Below are 20709 nucleotides of genomic sequence, written 5' to 3'. Positions count from 1 at the left end.
ATTTTTTTTAATTTTTACTTTTAATGTTAATTATTTCTGTAAATAAACATATTTCAGTGAAAATAATCAGTTTTCAGATTTTCTTATATGCGGGCCTACATTTTTGTTGGGGTCTTTAGATTAGACTTCACTGTTTAGTGCGGGACACTTTCAAAACAGTCATTTCTCTGGGTAAACCTGGACAACTTTTTAACAAAATATACTATAGATCAAATTTGCATGTAATTAAAATACAAACACTGGTATTTTATACCAAGCTAGATTGTTTTTTTTTTTAAAGACTTTTCTAATACATAATAAATTCTTTAGTTTTTGAATTGACCTCAAGTTAGAGAAAAAAAAAAAACTTCTTCATTTTATTTCAATTTCATTAATTTTTAATTAACTGAGAAATCAGCCTTCTACTGTGTTTCACTATCACCTCATCTCATGATGCTTTTTGACCGCCGACCTTTATATACTGTCTACTACTCTTACTGTTGTCACACTTTCTTTTCCTCTGTATATTTACAAAGATAATATAAAAAAAACACACTATCTGGTAAATATACCCTACAAACCAAGTGAAAGAGATACAAACGATTGCAATTAAAAGAGATGGCTAGAATCTTAAGATCTTGGAATGTCTGGCATCACGTAGGATGCTTCATCGCCAGCTAGAAAAAAAAATAAATAAATAAATAAAATCGATTATTGCTATTCTGTCAGCATCTCTCATTCCTCGACTTCCTCTTTCAATATTGACAAAAATAAACAACAACAAAAAAAAAAACTCCTCCAGAACACGTTTTATGTAGACGCATTTTCCTCATTTTTCTGTCGATACAGTAAAAAAAAAAAAAAAAAAAAAAAAAGAAAAGAAAAATAGAATGCAATCACAACACGCGCTTTTAAACAGAAAAAAATGCTCGCAACAAGGAAGTTATACAGCTAATCAAACACCAGCAGGTTCAGCACTATCAGTCCTGTACATCTAATTGGTAATGAAGATGATAATGGCGATGGTAATCTATAAATATAAAAGTGAAAATGTATGTATGTATGTGTGTTCGCTTTTTCTGTGTGTCTACAAAAGGCTTCTTTCAGAGAAGCGGTTGCTCGCTTAACAATTTTTTAAAACTTTTTATATCACATACAAATCGTAATATCTCACAGTTAACAATGAAGCTCGCCTGTATTTTAATTTGCTCGATTTTGGGAAGATAAATATTCAATATTTGTCGCTTGCCGCATGTGGGTTAGTCTTTTTCCTATAACATCTTGGGGGTGAGGAAAAAGCGTTCAGCAGTAAATGAAATCCCGCAGTCAAATTGACCTCATTAACTCATTAAAACGAGCACCTGCTAAATCCAACTAATTAAATAAATTCAAACGTATTTCCGTAAGCATGTCACGGTGGGGCAATGGTTAACGTTGCACTTTTTTTTTTCACAACTTTGCCTCAACGGTTCGGGTTCGATCCTCATACTTACTTTTTTTTTTTAACCCCCCCCCCAACACCCGGGCAACGCCGGGTACCCCTAGCTAGTAATAATGAAAGTAAGTAATGACATTGAAAGTGACAATGATGATGACAATGACGATCAAAACAATGTAAAAAAAAAAAAAAAATGGTGATGATACTTAAAGTAACCAAAAACTAATAGGGAAAGTAACGATGAGAATATGTTAGAGAACCTATCCCATATCAAAACGGCAGATTCAGAATTAAATTAAATGAGAGGGCACTGCGGAGAACCAATTAAGATAATGATTCACCATGAACTGGATCTTCACAGTTGTCAATTGTTGACTGTCCTCATGAAAAACTGAAGTGAATTTCACAAATAAAACTGTTTTAGCATGGTTTTGTAGCTATAAAAATGACTGGTAAACATTTTTTAAACGAAAATCACTGACCGTTGAAAAAAAATCTAGGAAAAATGATGCATGCACAAATGAACATTAAATCCAGGACTTGAAAGGTCAAAATTTGCAAATTAACTTTTTCCTTAGGGTTTGTCCTAAAACAATTGTTTGAAGCATTTTCCTCAGTTTTTTTTTTTTTTTGTTGTTGTTGAAAAAGAACAAACTCGTAACAAGTCATACAATCAGCGGGTTCAGCTTTATCGGTCCAACACATCAGTTTGGTGGTGGTGATAATGAAAGAGGCAGGATTTGTCGCAAAGATAGGCAAGGATATAAACATGCACTAGGCAACATGTCTAGTGGGCTGCATGTTTCCAATGCATGAAAATAACAGGCTTAGTAAGAGATTTTTAACCCAAGGGTAAAATAAAACATGCAAGAAATAGGAAATATGTCTGGTCTGGAGCTTTGACCACATAGAATTAGTACTGGTTCTAGGGATACAAGGTTTCCTGCCATAGTTATGAGACCCATTTGAGATTTTAATAAAATAATGTCCATCTAGACATGGGACTCCTAGACGGTAGAATTTTTTTTTATGTTCATAGATTGGCAGCAAATTAACCTTTTCAAAAAACCCAAATATAAATACATATTCCAGCAGATGGGTAGGGGAGATCAGTTGGTTGGTTGAACATCTCAGTCAGTTGGAGTTTGTGATCGTCTTATAGAAAGATAGGCCCTGAGGTTCTTAGCTAATAGATTGGGTTTAATTGATTTTGTCCAGTAAAAGAAAACTATCACGTACCCATCAAATAAAAACTTTGTTACTTGCTTTAAAATGCGGTTGTAATGTTTTGGAGAACGAATTCTTCAGTTGCAGAACATTTTCCTAATGTTTGAAAATGTATAGAACAGTTTCTATTTCTCTTTTATTAGTTTAAATTGATTTGACTGAAGAAAAAACTGGTTCACATGAAAGTCTTAATTAAGTCTAAATCTTCAATTTCTTAAGGGAGAAATGACAAAAACTTATTTTAAGTAGATACTTAGTATGCACATGTGTTTTAAACCAAGCATGAACATAGAAATACCTAGTGTAGTACCCATATACAGGATTATTCCACTCAGGAGATGAATTTTGAAATCTTTACAGATCATCCAACACCCTGGTGGAGGAAAACCTCCTTAATATGGACCACCTTTCTAGTGACTAAAGCAAAATATCAGATTTATAAACTTGCAATTACTTAAAGAGTAGGTAAGATCTGCCTATTGCCGGCTTGTACTCTTCCTTTGTCCATTATCCAGGCACAGATACCAATGCAGAGAATCTGCTAAGACTGTGCTAAATTTTTCAACTAGGACAATGAACACCATCCTAATCGCTATCATTTTTTTTTCTTATCCGCACAATGTTAGAGATACTTGGTTGTCACTCAGTTTTGCTAGACCCTTTCTGTTCTAACAGGTTGCGAATATATGTTTGACAGTTTGTCAAGCTGCTGTTTTCATCTGGTAGTACAGGAGCTCTAACTCCTGTAAAGTGCTAAGAGCGGCTACTCTCTATAAACAGTTGTATAATACTTGTGTTACTGTAGTGCTATGTCACGTATGAAAAGGGACCCTGCATTTATTTCCCATTGATTTTTCCACATAAACAGATTTGGCTGACAGATTACTTGTGTGCACCTTCTTTTTTGACACTCGACAAACACATACTGTCTGAATGTATGATTATGACAATATTGAAAATGAAAAATAACACAAAAACCAGTTACCTCCACCCAAACAATCAAATCGCCCCCTTTAAGACTTTCCTTTACAAAATATCCAAACTTACAACAGGGTTCATACAGATTTTCAAGGCTTTTCAAGGCCTTTTTCAGACAAAATTCAAGTTTTAAAAAACAAAATTTGATGTATAAAAAATAAAATAAACCAAAAAACTAATATTTTAATTAATACTTAAATATTTTTATAGTATTTCAATTTCGCTCAGCCTACATCCCTAAAGTTTTGTGATAAAGAGGCATAACTCTTGTATCAACAATACAAGAAATAATATGATGCAATTTCAGAAAAATGTATTTATTTCAATTTTATTTTAATATTAAAAAATCTATTTTAATAGTATTTTTTTTCAATATTCCAATGCAAATTTTTACTGGACAAAAAAAAAATAATACTATTTTCAAGCCCTTTTTAAGACATTTCCCATATTTTCAAGGTCATTTCAAGGTGATTATAGAAATAAGACCAGAGAGCTGACAAATGGCAAAGTGGTTAACAGCACTGACAACCTGAGTGTGCTAAGCTTGAACCACAGAAACACTTTTACTTAGGGATGTTGACAACCTTCATCTTACCCTCCCATCAGTACCCTGTGTCTTTCTAGAAAGAATCTTAACTAGAAAGATATCAGAGGAACAATTTTCACAAGAATCAGGGCTATCTGAATTTTCATAAAGAATTTCCACCCACATTTTATATCCTTTTGTACAAAACTAAAATTAAATACAGCCCCCATTACAAACACTTACACCTAGCGTTCCAAAAATCATGATTGGTTAATTAGTTTATGAGTAAATTGTGCACATACAAACATATATACCTAGGTAACTTTATATAAAGATATAACTATTTGGATACAAATAGGCAAAATATTCAATGCCGAAAACCTTTACTTATATGTAAAAGAAATTTTGTTACTGTATGTCTGTGGAGGGAGGGAATTCATTCCCTATGAACTCGAAATGGCTAGATTGATCCCCCCCCCATACAAATGTACTTTATATGTATAGGAGAATTCTTAGATAAGTTTTGTATTGGAATACCTCTGCTAAGCATAAAAAGATTGATTAAAATTTTTTTTTAATGATTAAAGAAGTAACAGTCCGATTTTGACCCAAGTTAATATCCTTAATATCACAAGTGCATTTGAGAAGTTTTATCATTGCACAAACAGAAAGGCCTTGCATATAAAATCAATAGTAGGTTCTTTGATATGATAGAGCTGTTTTTGAAATAAAGGTTTCTGTTTAGAACTCAACTGAACCATGGCCATTTCACAACTATACATGACTTTTGCATTTTAAACTTTAATTCAAGCCTATACATTCGTTTTGTGTGTGTGTGTGCATTGATATTCATATCAAAAACCCTTTCTCTATTTTATTTAAAAAGAAAACGCAACTTTCAATTATATGGGTCGTGGAATTGCATTCATCTGCAAAAGATCTGGCTGATTTGCATATTCTTTTAAACATTCATTTTAATTAATTCCCTTTTAGTTTTTTCCGATTTTCTTATGGGATGATCATCTTTAGTTAACTATTACGTGTAATTATATAGATACAGATATTCTACATGACTTGCGTAATATTTGTGTAAAAAGTTTATAGTAAATATAAATGTTTCCACATATATATTTATGTATACGTATATGTTTTTGTTTAAAAATATTTTGCCTACCAAACTCCTAGAGTTTTTGGTCTACAGACATGAAACTTTATATATAAGGTATTTGAATCCATAGAAAACTTTATATTTGAGTTTTAGCCCGGAAAAATCGGCGCAAATGTATGAAAATTATTAAAAAAAAAAATAAATAAATTAAAAAAAAAAAAGAAATTTGCCAGGTGAAGGTCGAACACCATCATTACGAATGTATAATGTAGTAGCTATTGATTCATGTTTTAATTTTTAGCTTTGCAGTAAACATGTCTTCATAAACTAGTCATTGACGGTAGAGGTAAAAATAAATCGTGAGCTGAACATTTTGATTACGATTCTCAGTGGTGGCGCACGAGTCTTTTTTTTTTTAACTTTAAATATTACTTGCGTCCAATATAATCTATAATATAAATCTCACCTGTCTGATTAATTGTATGTATGTGTGTATGTTTGTCTGCCTAAAACTTTGACAGAAGCGATGGATTTTCATGAGATCGGTATCGTTTTGAAGCTCGACCCTTCGGACGACAAATATAAAAAAACTGGCTAAAAACATTAATTACTTCACTCTCAACTCGGCACTTTTCTTCAGGGAGGGGTCGTTTTTTTTCGCCGATATTTTCGAAAGCCATCCTCTCTTTTCGATTGACTAGCCTTAATTTAAACCTACGTCACTTCTGGTTTGGCGAGGGGCGCAACAGCAAAGACGTCACGTTTTTTTCCCATGTTCTTTTCTTCCTTCGCAGTACGGGTTCGAGCCTGCCTGTCTACTATCACTTTTTTTTTTTTTTTTTTTTGCTCAACACACACCTCCAAACACCTGGGCAACGACAGGCAACCAGGCTAGTATAAAACCAATTCCATAAAATTAACAGTATGTTTACTAGAATGCAATTTAGACTACAATATATTGTGAACCAAGCAACTGCAGGGAGACATGTGACGCTTCTGAACTCACCACGGTAGATCCCCAACTAGAGCAGGCATCAATCGATTTGATTGAAAAATAGGTCATCCATTTTGATGACAATAAAAATATTGGAAGTGTGGAACATTCGTTGATCCTCATTCAATCCCGGGCAATGTGGAGTCTCGCTGCTAGTTTGTTTATAAAATGAAATTTAATCAAAAGAAATGTTTTTTTACTTGGACAATAAGAACCGAGGTAAAAAAATTCTACAATAACAGTTGTGTCATTTGTAAAAGGTGTGACCGGTTTTTCTATTAAAAAAACTAAATAAAAATATAAAAAACCGTAACTAACAAATAAAAGCACACAAATCATCACTCCCTTTTAAGATTCATATCGGCTTTTTATAAGTAAATGAAAAAAAAAAAAGAAAAAAAAAAGGCAAACTACTACAATTATTAGACTAGTCAAACTTTGAAGGAGGAGGGGGGAGTGTAATAGCTACCAAAATATAAGTTGTTTATAATAGCTAAAATGCGCCAAAATCTATAATATAAAATTGTGGTATTTCTATGTTTAAAATAAAGCCCTATATCAAGATTTTTAAAATTTTCTCAAGTCAAATTTAATAGAAATCCAATGACAATATTAATTTTGTGTCATGGGGGTTTACAACAATATCACAGGAGTCTGTGCCTATCTATAATATAAAAGGCAAACTTCCGTATGTATGTCTCACAATAACTTGAAAAATACTCAATCTCCGGATGTATAAAAAAAAAAAAAAAAAAAAAAATTCATCATTTGGTGGTGAAATGGCCATTTATAGCATCTAATGTTATCAATATGTACACAATCTTTTATTATTATCATGTAAAGGGAAGTAACTATGATATTTCTTACACCAACTCGAGTTATGGGTGTGTGCATGTACAGAGAGAGAAATGAGCTGGATAAAGAAGAAAGAGGGGGTGAGGAGGTAAAGGGGGGAAAGAGAGAAAGATAGAAGTTATACTTTTTCCCTAGCCCTGCTAGTAGTACATAAAAAGCAGACATTTTATTTTATAGGATATAGTTGTACCGTTACAAACTCCACTGTACATAAATCCTAATAAAACATGTTAAAATGAGTGAAAACCACAATAGATGCTTTTAAACTATCTGTTATTCAACAAAGTTTGGGGGGGGGGGCGAAAGGTTTGATGGGATGCTAACACTAGTTGGTCAGTGCCTTGAAACAAAGAAATAATGAGGACTTCTCAGAATGCTTTTTATTTTAATCTAGCATGGCTATCTGGTACTGCCCGGCAAAAAATATAGCGTAACTTCTATCTCTCCTCTTTTTCTTATCTTTGGTTTTCTCCCTCCACCTCTTTTTTGCCCAGGCCATTCCTCTCTCTGGGCAAATGCATACAACTTGGCAGAAGGGGAAATAACTGAAAAATATCAGATGTAATTTTCTTCACATGATAACATTATAAAGATGGGTATGTCTTGATAACATTACATGATAAATGCCCCCCCCCCCACATAATGAATCTTATTTTTATTATTTTATTTATTTATTTTTTTTTTTTTTAGATATTATACATCTAATGTTATGCCAATTAAAAATATACCAACTTTGTGGATATTTGTTGTATATTTTTCAAGTTTTAGCAGGACGTACAAATATTTGTGCTTTATATAATAGATAAGGATTGGCTGATTTCCTAAAACTGCAAATATATCACAAAAAGAAACTGTAGTCAGAAAGAAGGTGTAACGGTTTGAGCTAAATTTATCAATTGAATAAACAATGGGAATTTATTTGATATGAAAGTCAGTAGGTGCAAAATTAAGTGAATAAACACAGGCATTAGTTTAAGATGGAGATAAGTGGAGGTAAGCAGGTCAAAGGCATATTTACTCAATGGTGTGTAGCAAATGTTTATTCAAGCCAATCTTTCTCAACCTTAGTTTGATTGTGACCTCATTCAATCCAAGGAGTTCAATATGCCCCCTTTTCATGTCAAGGGGAGTTATCAGACCTTACTTCCTCAACTTCATATATCTAGGAAAGGAGTTTGAATAGTAATAACACTAAAACACTAAACTCCTTTTTGAAAATTTAAGAATATTATTTAGATATTTTATTTAAATTAACATAATTCTTACACCCAGACACACACACACTATATACATGTAAATGGTAAAATAACTTGTGGAAAAATCATTTATTTAGGCTCCAAGAACTCAACATCGACAATCAGTATACAATCGTTTCTGAGAGGATACAAAATTCTTTTGGTTTTTGTTTGAAAAATAAATAAAAACCTCAAATATAAAATCAACACCAAAGTGAGGAAACCAAAATATACAGCGAATCAAGCTATGAACAGGCAAATATAATCTATTTAGAGAAATGCTTATAAGGGCAATATCAGGTAATTATCTATATATTAATAGGATAGCGTGTGTGTTATTTATTTCGTGTCACACTTACATCCGAGTAACTGTCGTGGACTTCCATTTCTTGTAATAAGTAATTTTACCAAGAATTCTTCATAAGTTTTAGTTTCAATTATAGCTGAAGAAACTCAAGTTATATAATATATTTTTCATAAGTTCTAGTTTAAGCTGATGTACCCAAGTCAGATGGATATTTTTATTTTTAAAATCACAACCTTATAATATATAAATATCGCTAGAACATTAACTCTGTAATAATATATATGAAATCTGCAAGAATTAAAATATATTTAAGCATACTTTACGACCAGCCTACACCAGGCATCCTTGCTAGCTTAAATACTTTCGCAGTTTAAATAAAGAGCTACAATAATATCAGAGCATCTCCATTTACACAGAACATCTACAGAATGCTGACATCAATATATTACATAAGAATGAGTCAACAGTGGAATTTCCATAGGTCCCACTAGTAAATACTACTTAAACATCATAATCGATAGAGAATTGGCTCTTTATTATAATAAATGTGAAATGTGCAGAAAATTGAATATATTTAATGGTATTTTAGGACCAGGAAACACCGGGCGCCATACCTGCTAGTATATAAAGCAAATGCTAAATGGTGATTTATGGAAACATTGTTTATTTAAGCACGAAGAATTCAACATTAACATCCAATCAGTGTACGATAATTTCCGTTCCGTAAATAAAATACCATCATCAGCACAGATTAGACAAGAAATAGAAACTTGAAATATATGATCAACACAAAATATTATATAGTAAGCTATAGGCGAGCAAATATAATCTATTTAAAGAAATGCTTATAAAGACTATATCAGGCAATTATAAATACCATTTAAATACAGGATTAATATTCAAGTGAAAATATAAAAAGCTTATCCACATATACTAAAAGAATATGCATTTAAAAGATGGGGAAAATTCCCAAACAGAAGAGTTTTGTTCGACTCATGTCCCCTTGTGAAAATTAAAATCAGAATACTAAACCTTATACCTAGAATCCTTATTTCAATTTGATCAAAATCAATTATATGATTTTGATTCTATAAAATACTTAAGACCTTAACCTTAAGGAGTCTTAAACACGATTCCCTGAATTTCAGTTTCTTTATAATTGGTGTCCAATGTCTATGAATCAAATTGAATGCAATTTGAATTTTAAAATGGGATGTTCACTACATATTATGATAGTTAAAAATAAAAGAAAAGCTTTAAAATATTCAAAGGAAAATCAAATTTGGGAAAATATTGAGGTCTAAAACTTATTGCTATAATTTCACAAAAAAATCAGCAGTATCTGAATTTTCAAAAGGGTTTTTATCACCTTTACATAAAATAAATCAAACTACATATAGTCCACATTATGACCACTTAAGCCTAGCAGTTATGTTTCAAATTTCTTAATAACTGGTTAATTATTTTATGAGTGAATCTTTTACATAAAAATAGCAACACACACCAACCATAAAATGCATTCAATAAGCACAGATTTCAAGGAGGTTCTACTAAAAGTCATATTTAAAAACCAAACCACTTTAAGTCCTCAAAATACCACCATGTAGTTCAAAAATGAATTTATTTCACATGGATTAATAAATAATAATCTACACGCTATATCTGAAGAGTTTTCAACAAATGAAAATATGAAAATTATCATTAAACATTCATTTTTGCAACTTATTCTTTTAAAGATCCCTGTACCGTTATTTGAAAAGTTTGTTACAACTCCTTTATAAGGAATTTGGTCATAAAATTTGGAAGCCAATCAGAAGAGACATATCCTTGAATTTTGCTTAGAGTATGAAATAAACTAGCCCATTCTTTTTTCTGTTGTGTTCAAAATAAGATTTCATCATGATGGGTATCAAACAAACAAAAAAAAAAAAATTTAATTCCTACTCAAACTACTAAATAAATCGATCTTTTTAATTTTCTGTTTTCTTTTTTTCATAGTAACAATTTTTAATTATCCCATCTGAGAAAGAGAAAAAAAAAAAAAAAAATTTGTTTCCATCTTCTATAATCTATATATATATAAGCGAAAATGTATGTATGTGTGCTTTTTTTCTGTATGCCTACAAAAGACTTTTTTCAGAGAAGCGGTCGGTCGGTTCACAACTTTTTAAAACTTTTTTATATCACATATAAATTGTAATATCTCAGAGTTACCAACAAACCTCGCCTGTCTATTTAACTTGCTCGATTTCGGGAACATAAATATTCAACATTTGTCGCTCGCCGCATGTGGATTAGTCTTTTACCTATAACATCTTGGGAAAATAAAAATAAAAAGTGTTCCGCAGTAAATGAATACTATCCCGCAGTCAAACTTGACCTCATTAACTCATTAAAACGGGCACCTGCCAAATCCAAGTAATTAAATAAATTCAAATGTGTTTCTGTTAGCATCTCGCGGTGGGGCAATGGTTAACGTTGCACTTTTTTTTTTTTTTTTTTTTTTTCACACTTTAATTTACAACTTTGCCTCAAGGGTTCGGGTTCGATCCTCATACTTACCTACCAAAACATTTTTTTACCCCCCCCCCCATTCCCGGAGTTTCCACACACTCCTCCAAACACCCGGGCAACGCCGGGTACCCCTCGCTAGTCTATAAATATAAAAGCGAAAATGTGTGTGTGTATACGTATGTATGTGTGTGTGTGTGTGTGTGTGTGTGTGTGCACTTTTTCTGTATGTCTGCAAAAGGCGTTTTTCATCGGCTTTCTCGCTCGGTTCGCTCCTTAAAACTTTTTATATCACATCTAAATCATAATAACTATTTACATTTTAGCATAGAATATTTACTATATTTACATTTTAGCATAGAATATTTTAAATATAAATTTTTAAAATGATGTCATAGCATATGTATTTGTTTTATTCAGTGACAATACTGGCAGCAACTTCCTATCCTTCGCAGAACAATATCAGCAACAACAGGGAGGGGAAGGTGGTTCAGTGGTTAATGACGCTGACTGACAATGTAGGTGCCACAAGTTCAAACCCAGTTCGTTCCACAGAAACATCTTCACTTAGTGATGTTGGCAACCTTCGCAAGGTCCCTCCCATAAGTACTCGGTATCCTTCAAGAAAGAATTCTTAATAGAAAGATATCAGGGAAACGAATGCCAACAAAATCATCATTAAAAATGATACTCAAAAGCAGCAGTAGCAAGACTAACATACCAACACTGCTAAAAGAAACCATTATACATTGCGACAAACCGACCCTTCATGATTTTAAATGGCAGGTGACCTTCCAACGATGCCACCTCATGATAACCACCACAGCAGCAGCAGCCCTACTAACAACTCACCATCGTGTACCACTGGCAAAGAGAGACAAGTTTATCCTGTTTTGTTGTCGGTTTTCATCACAGCTTTTCATTTGTATTTTTTAGTACGAGTCATGGTTCACAAGACAACTTGGTCTCACCCGTTTCATCCTGTACCACCACGGCTCTCACAACAGCAGTTCTCCTCTTCCTCATACTCGTGATTTGAAGAAAAAGATTTAGCCTGCTGCAACCAACAAATAATCTGTTAAACTTTAATTAAAAACTATCCAAATTAGCATCATAGTAATCTAAAATACCTGTCCCAGGATGGGTAAAATTAATTATCCTAACAGACCAGTTTTGCACCACTTTTATGAAATTTAAAATAAAGATACTTTTTTTATATATAGACAGACAAGGCATGAAGCCGCTGGATGTAAGGAGTTAAAAAAGTAAAAGTAAATACCAATTCAAGATCAAAAACTAGCCAACAATGTGTTATATGGATAGACTAGACCATCCGAGCATAGATCAACAGACCTCACAATATTATTATATTATGCTATCTGTATATTAATATGATAGCGTGTATGTTATTTGTTTTCTGTGTCAGAGTCGTTTAATTGTTATGGACTTCCATTTCTTGTAATAAATAATTTCACCAAGAATTCTTCATAAGTTTTGGTTTCAGTTTCGATTATAGCTGACAGCACTTAAGTCATCTATTTTTTTTTAATAAATAATTTTATCAAGAATTCTTCATAAGTTTTGGTTTCGATTATGGCTGAAGGAATTCAAGTGTGTGTGTGTGTGTGTGTGTATATGGTTTCAGTTTCAATTCAAGCTGATGTAACCAAGTCATATGGATATTTTTTATTTTTGAAATCACAACTTTATAATATATAAAAATCTATAGAACATTAACTATACAATAATATATACGAAATCTGCAAGAATTAAAATCATATTTAAGTGTAGTGTACTGTACAACCAGGCTACGCCAGGCGTCCCTGCTAGCTCAGATAAATACTTTTGCAGTTTTAACAAAAAAAGCTACAATAATATCAGAGCGTCTCCATTTACACTGAACATCTACAGAAGGCCAACATCAATATATTACATATGAATGAGTCCCCTGTGGAATTTTTACAGGTCCTGCTAGTTATTATTATTATTAATAGCATAGACTAACAGATCTCACAATATTATTAAAGTAAATGTATTTCCTTTTTAGAAAAGGTCAAGTTCCTTGCAGACACTACAATATTATTGTATGAAGATTAAAACAAAGATTTTTTTTATGTAAATCGCCCAGACAAGGCATGAAACTATTTGATATAAAGAGCAAAATAAAATATATATAACAACCATTTAATTAGTTAAGGAGAGATTCCTATACATACAAATATATAAATATCTGCTTAAAAAAAAAAAAAAAAAAAAATGGGGGGGGGTACAATTGTATTTGAATTATTCAAACTAGAATTCTTGTCTTGATTGTCATACTCACATTTCCAACTAATTTAACCTTTTCTTTAGGTGCATCTCTTTAAACTTGGGAATCTTCTCGAACTTCAAATTTCAAACTTAACCCTTCTGTTCTCATCTTGAATGTTATTTTTCACAATATTCCAGTCGATGAAACCTCCGACCTTCTTAAGGTGTATCTTGACAAACTAGGATAAAATACTCGGTAAAATTCAGCTGTAAGTTACAACTCTTATGAAGGTTAAAGGTTCAATCCTCAGTGCAGGTGATACTCAAAATACAATTGCAAATTACTTCAAACTTCTACCTGGTCATGGAATGAGAGCATGCTACTCCTGTAGATTAAATAAAGGATTCTGTTTGAAATTCAGTGCAGATTCTGGAGTTTAACAGAAAGATTTGTTAGTTTAATAAGATACACTTGAAGATCAGAGCTTATATTGATCAAAATTTTGTTAAAATAACACTTAAGATGAGAACAGTAGTCCGAATAATCTACATAATACAAAGAGATTCTATGTTTGTAGTCTCAGTGCACAAGTGTTTGCATTTCCAGGAAACATAAAAGAGCGTGCCCCCAAATGTAAAGATGAATTTACAGAAATTTCAATTATAACCCCTTAATCAATGTTAGTTAGACCTTTTGCCCTTCCTGCCTTCCCAAGAAATTATAAAAAGTAAAAAATATTTAAAAACTCATATGGAGTTATGAGCTGGACCCAGACATAGGGTGCCTTATACAATCCCGAGAAACGCCAGGTTATCCCACTAATTTGTCAAATATTGTTAAGCAACAAGAGCAGACGTTTGTAATTTTATTTTAAAAATTAAATAAAAAAAGAAATAAAAGTATAATAAAGACATACTTGGTGTTTCGAAAAGTAACCTGACACTATTTGGACGGAAAAGATGATGAGGTTTAGGTGAGAGAGTCGATTGGTTTGTAGTCCAAAAGTACCTTCTGTCTTGCGAAAGATCCACGGATGCTCGTTCTATCACATATGCTTAGAACGGTATTTGATTTTGGACCGGACTGAAAATGTGCATGGCTAAAAAGAGGTGAAAACTCGTTTTGCTAATTAACTGTACAGCTTTAGCCTTCACCTCCCCCCTCTCTCTCTCTCTCTCTCTCTCTCTCTATTTCTCTCCTTTCTTAAATATTTGTTTTCTACCTTTGACTTTTTTTTTTTTTTTTACTTTTTTTTTTTTTTTTTCTTCCTCTCAAGTTAAGTAGCAGAACTATTTGCAAGGAAGCTTTTTAAGCAAAAATGATGCAAGGTTGTTTGTCTAGACCACTGAGTCAGTAATGAGTACGGGACGGGGGGGGGCACATGACTAGGAAATGTCGGTGGTGTCTGTACGAAAATGTTTACATTCATACTAGTTTTTAAATATATTTGTTTCCATAAACCAGCTTTGTTTTAGTAAATAATATTAAACAAGGCAGGACAAAAATCACGTTCTTATTATTATTACTATTTTTATTATTCATATTTGAAATCTGCACAGAATTTTGAATAGAATCCTTTATTTCATCCACGGGGTATCATGTTCTCGTTTCGTCAGCCATAACTGGGTAAGAATTCTTATGCAAGTCCACAAAGACCTGTGGCGTAATGAATAAAATACTTATTAAAATTCAATTCCAAATTACAATCTTTTGAAGGCTGAAGGTTTAATCCTCAGTGCAGGAAACAAAATTAACTATTGTGAATTACTTAGAACTTCTACAGAGTCACGGAAGCATGCTACTTCATGGATTAAATAAAGGGGGGGGGGTATTTAATTCTCAACCACTGCAAGAACTGTGATACCATGGTCAGAAAGTGGGACTGAGAATGCATCAATCCCCAAGAAGGGGTATTCTGACCTGCTAAATGTGCCTGGACAGCTCTGTCAGCATGCCTCGGTAAAGGCACCTCATGCAATTAGCAATATACTGACCACTTCTCAAAGAGAAAAGGCAAAGTTTGGGAGAGTGAACCTCTTAGAACTGCACAGAAACAGCATTAAGCTGCAATCAACAGGGTCCAGGTCATTACAGGAATGGTCTAATCTCTTGATTTTGGGGGATCTGAGGATAAAACGTGATGGTGGCTAAATGGTTAATGACACAAACTAACAACCTGAGTGATTTAAAAGGTTCCATTAGAAAATCAATAGAGATTTCAGAGTTCGACACGACACACTCGAAGGTCGGAGGTTAAATTACTTGAAACATTGTGAAAATAGCACTCAAGATGGGAACGGTAGTCTAAAGAATCCAAATCATAATGATAAACAATCCTCATCTCAAAAACAATATTTTTGTTTTTTTTTTTTGTTAAAAAATAAATGAATGTAAAAAAAAAAAAAAAAAAAAAAAAAAAATCACAAAAATACATGAATGTCACAAAAATACATGAATGTCAAAAATATATAAATAAATGCCAACAAAAAAAATGTCAACAAAATAAATTATATTCAGTAGGAAAATTATTAATTCTGATGTTTTGAAAGAATGGAACATAACATTCCAAATAGAATAAGTATTTCTAGTGCATAAGTACAAATAATATTTTATGACAGAGTATTAAGACACAAGATTATTTGATAATAGACACGCGCATACACAATACTGTAGAAACAATGCTGAACCCTAACCCCCCACACACAATTATTTGTTTTTTTTAATTAGAAATTCAATTCCAGGGAATCTTGCTTAATTAATGTCTAATGACGACAGATAAAATTCAACGCAAATCTAAAATATTTAAATTTTAAAATGGGAAGTTGTGTTTATATCATTCCTGCTAAAAAACCTTGAAAAAAATATCAAAGAAACTAAAATTTTAGACTATATTAATTGATAGCTAATGCCTATTGTTAAAAATTTCACAAAAATACGAGGTATCTGATTTTTCATGTCTCTTTTGAATAAAGCTAAATATTGTCCACACTACCACCTCTTAAGCCTAGCAGCCGAGTTTAAAAATTCCTAATATATAGTGTATAGTTAAAATGTTATATTTATGACAAAATATTAAGGTGTAAAATTATCTGCCAACATACACGCACACACTAGACTCATATCCACACACACACACACACACACACACACAAAGTGAAGGTTCTGGCACACAGAAGTAGAAAGTGTGACCCACCTGACATTCCACTGTAAAATTCTAACGGCTACTATACAATGTAACAATGGCATATGTAAATATCTCCACTGAACCATCTATAAAATATTGAATATCAAACGGAGCAACAAGTTCTGGGAACATATTTGTTTTTTTTCCTGGTATAAATTATATGAATATGCAATTCCTACAGTTACGCACCTAGAAAACAGAACTATTAAACCTGACATAGCGATATTGGACACAAAAGAGAAATAAGCAACCTTAGAAGTTAGTGTCCCCAATGGGAATGCATTAAATAGAGCTGAGAAGGAAAAGATAACAAAATGCCAAGGTCTTATCTATGACATGAAAAGAAACTGGAATCTTAGGAAGATCTCCATCATTCCAGTAATTGTAAGGGCAGCCAGACTTCTGAAAAAGAATTTCAAAAGCTAGCTGGCAAATATACCCGATGAACCAAGTGCAAGAGATACAAATAATTGCACTTCAAGGGACAGCTAGAATCTTAAGATCTCTCGGTTGGAATGTGTGGGATAGAGGGTGAATGTCTGTCCCATCCATAGCTACAACAAAATAAGAAAATTAAAAACAATAGTCCAGTAACACACACACACACACACACACACACACACACACACACACACACACACATTTATCTTTTAAATACACAGGTTTAAAATGTTAAAAGAAAAAAAAAATCCCCATCAACATAATATTAAAGAAAAAAAAAAAGAACAAGATAAACTGGTTGAATGGAGAAAGGGATGAGTTTGAAGTTGAAAGAAAGAGGGAGATGAGGGGGAGGTTGCTCAAATACCAGCCAGAAATACCTGGCCACATTCACCCCCTCCTGAAGCAGACAAAATTATTTTAATGTCAACAAACCAATTTGCTCTAAACATAAAAATACTTGCCAACCCAACATCGTCCTCACTAAGTCCGGTTGGCTGCTTTAAGTTAACCCCTTTTCTTCTCAGTGGCCTTTAAAGCCATTTTTACTCATGCCAGACAGACGATACCATCCATTTAATTCACACTATTTATAAATTACCCCAACTTCTAAAATAAATTTTAAAGAAACATCATCATCATACTAGTATGATAATGTTACAGGCAGTCTAACAGGATCTTCATTATGCAGCAGACTGTTTACGGAGTCCATACATCACATTAATTAGAAAAAAAAAAGTATTTATATCCCCTTCAGTTGGGAGACATGAAAAAAAAAAAATATAGACAAGTTTAAAAGTGTACTCTTCCATAACCTCTTCCACTGGTAATTAGTTAAATAGAATAGAAAGAAAAATAAAGCTAAACTAGTTTCAGTGTAGTTTTTGAATAAATGTGAAAAGGTAATTTTTGCCTCACTCCCACGCTCTATCCCTAACGACCCAAAGGAATGAATAATATAGTTATCTATTTACCAGAACCAGGTAAGATCACATTGAATCCAATGATGTAAGCTATGTAAGTGTATCTTGTGTAGTTTTTGACTTTTAATCAGTCGGATAACTTAGTAAAATGTGAAGGATACAAAAAGGAATCGGATGAGAAAAAAAAAGAGAAAAGATGAAAAACAAAGAAAAATTACAAAAGAAAAACTGAAGTGAGAGAGAAATAGCACAAAAGAGTATGTGAGCAGGAGTAGAGAGGGATTGTGAGAGAAAGTGTAGGAGAAATATTGTGAGAGATTGCAAAGGAGAGACACACACACACACACACACACACACACACAGAGTGTGCAAAGGAGAGAGTGTGCAAAGGAGAGAGTGTGCAAAGGAGAGAGTGTGCAAAGGAAGGGTGTTCATGAGAGAGAGAGAGACAGAGAGTGAGAGAGAGAGAGTGAGAGAGAGAGAGAGAGAGTGTGAGAGACAGAGACAAAGAGCAAGAGATACAGAGACCGAGAGATACAGAACACATGCACAAGAGTGAAAAAGAAAGAAAAGGTTAGAGAGGGATTTTTTTTAATCTCTAAATATTTAGTTATAAAATTGATTTATTTTTTTTTTTTTCATATTATCGTAAAAACCCATATAATATGTGCATATATTTTCACAAACAAAACATTCACTTGTAGGGGATTATCTATAAAGTTTAGTGTTAAATAAAAAAAATAAAAAAATCGTTTTTGACATTGGAAAATAGACAAATTTTTATGATGCCAATACAAATTCAGATACTTTAAAAAAATTCCAATTCTTCCGATTAATTACCCCAATACTAATATATATAGAAAGAACAATGACAAAAAACCAAAAATCTTCTAAATATAGCTTTTGTTTGGTTCAACATCCACCCGCAAAAGATAACAGATGCTTTATTGAGACTCTCTGATTCCTATGTTCCACTTTTCCTGCTGCAAGCAATAAAACAGGTTGGAAATAAAAACTTATACATTTTGTAGGAATGCTGTCCCACATTAGTAATATTGTCACATGAAAAAAAAAATAAAACTGGGTTACAACTGGAGGAAGACATGACAGCAGTCGGACAAGTTCAGCTTTGCTATCTTCAAACAACAACAAACATGACATGGAAAAACAAAAATGGAATCACATAAATGCTGGACAATTACCAGTTCTTTTTTAACACATCTTTTAAGGTTTATTAGGAAAACTATATTTGATGTGGATATAAATGTCCATATGAATTAAAAAAAAAAAAAAAAAAAAAAAAAAAAAATCGGGTGACAAATGCAGGTTTCTGTATGTGTTTCATCTTTAGATGACTTGGAAATTAAGTTTTAATATTTATTATTGAGTAGTGGAAAGAAGGAAAAGTGATATTAAAAAAAAAAAAAACTATTTAAAAAACAAGAACGGCAGAGAGATAAAGATAGATATAGAGAGAGGGGCATGCATCCTAGAAAGAAAAGCTGCACATGTAAACAATAGAAAAAGTCTGTGTGTGTGAGAGAGAAAGAGGTGTGCACAAGAGAGAGAAAGAGGACGTGCACAAGAGAGAGAAAGAGGTGTGCACAAGAGAGAGAAAGAGGACGTGCACAAGAGAGAGAAAGAGGTGTGCACAAGAGAGAGAAAGAGGTGTGCACAAGAGAGAGAAAGAGGACGAGCACAAGAGAGAGAAAGAGGACGAGCACAAGAGAAAGAGGACGAGCACAAGAGAGAGAGAGAGAGAGAGAGGGGTTACGCAAGAGAAGGAGGTGAGCGCAAGAGAGAGAGAGAGAGAGAAAAGGTGCAGTCTAAGTAATAATATCAATCACTAAATGAATTATAAAGGAATAGAAAAATTACCTTATTTGTGTCTTTTTGATCTGCAAAATAAAATATAAAAATGCATAAATATTTTAAACAGAAAGTATGAAAAATATAAATATATACAAAGCAAACAAATGTTTTGCAGGGGGGGGGGTAAATCTTACTAAAAACAAAAAACATTCAAATTTTGTCTCAAAAAGATTAGTTGTTTTGTTTTATTGCCTATCAATCCTTTCCAGGTTATTTAATTCACTAATTTAAGAAAATTAGTTATGCTTTAAGTTCTTTGTATCTTTAAATATTTATTCATGGTATATGGTTTGGCTGTTTTTTGAAGAAAAATTGTTTTTGTTTTCGCAGAACATGGTTGAGTTTTGCAAAGAGAAAAAAAAATATCAATATTCAGTGGATTTAACTCATGAAGTTGAGATCTTCAAACAGCCAGACTTTGTTAGCACCTAAACTGGTGGACAAGCATAGACTGTTTTTTTTTTTTTACTAAAAGAGATTGCAAAGTAAATTTAAGTAATTAATAATTAATTAATAATAGGTAATTTTATTCATGATTCCACGGGTGGCATTGGTTTTGGGAGTGTATGGCCCTATAGTTAAATGTTACCTCTACAGAAATAAAATTATCAGACAACTTTATGTATTTTTTTTTCATGATTACAAACAATGAATTATTTTTATTTTCAATTGATTATCTATTAAAATAAAACATAATTGGATTTTGCAAATAGAATCGAAAAATAAAAACAAACAAACAACACCAATGTTGGGTGCATTTAAATCAGGAAGCCAATATCTTCAGATAGCCTGTTCTTGCAACACCAGATGTCGCAAGATGAATGCTTATAATAAATATGAAAAAAGGTTTCAAGTTTTATATGCATAATGATTCTATTAA

The 20709-nt window shown here is 32.5% G+C and overlaps 1 protein-coding gene across 3 annotated transcripts in view; it reads right to left on the bottom strand.

The window, feature by feature from the left end:
- Window positions 1-20709, bottom strand: part of LOC145246640 (uncharacterized) — a 122128-nt gene that overhangs the window by 64240 nt on the left and 37179 nt on the right. For 2 of the 3 annotated variants that reach the window (XM_080108342.1, XM_080108343.1), the window contains exon 2: window positions 19836-19855. The gene's annotated coding sequence lies outside the window, so the exon portion shown is untranslated. Of the gene's footprint in view, window positions 1-14325; window positions 15726-19835; window positions 19856-20709 lie in introns of those variants that run through there. The other variant, XM_080108344.1, reaches the window with a different exon arrangement.

Source organism: Euprymna scolopes, chromosome 24, assembly GCF_053919585.1.
Source record: "Euprymna scolopes isolate OS-2025 chromosome 24, ASM5391958v1, whole genome shotgun sequence".
Lineage (NCBI taxonomy): Eukaryota > Metazoa > Mollusca > Cephalopoda > Sepiida > Sepiolidae > Euprymna > Euprymna scolopes.
Note: the sequence above shows the minus strand (reverse complement) of the source record. Positions and strands in the feature narration are given on the sequence as shown.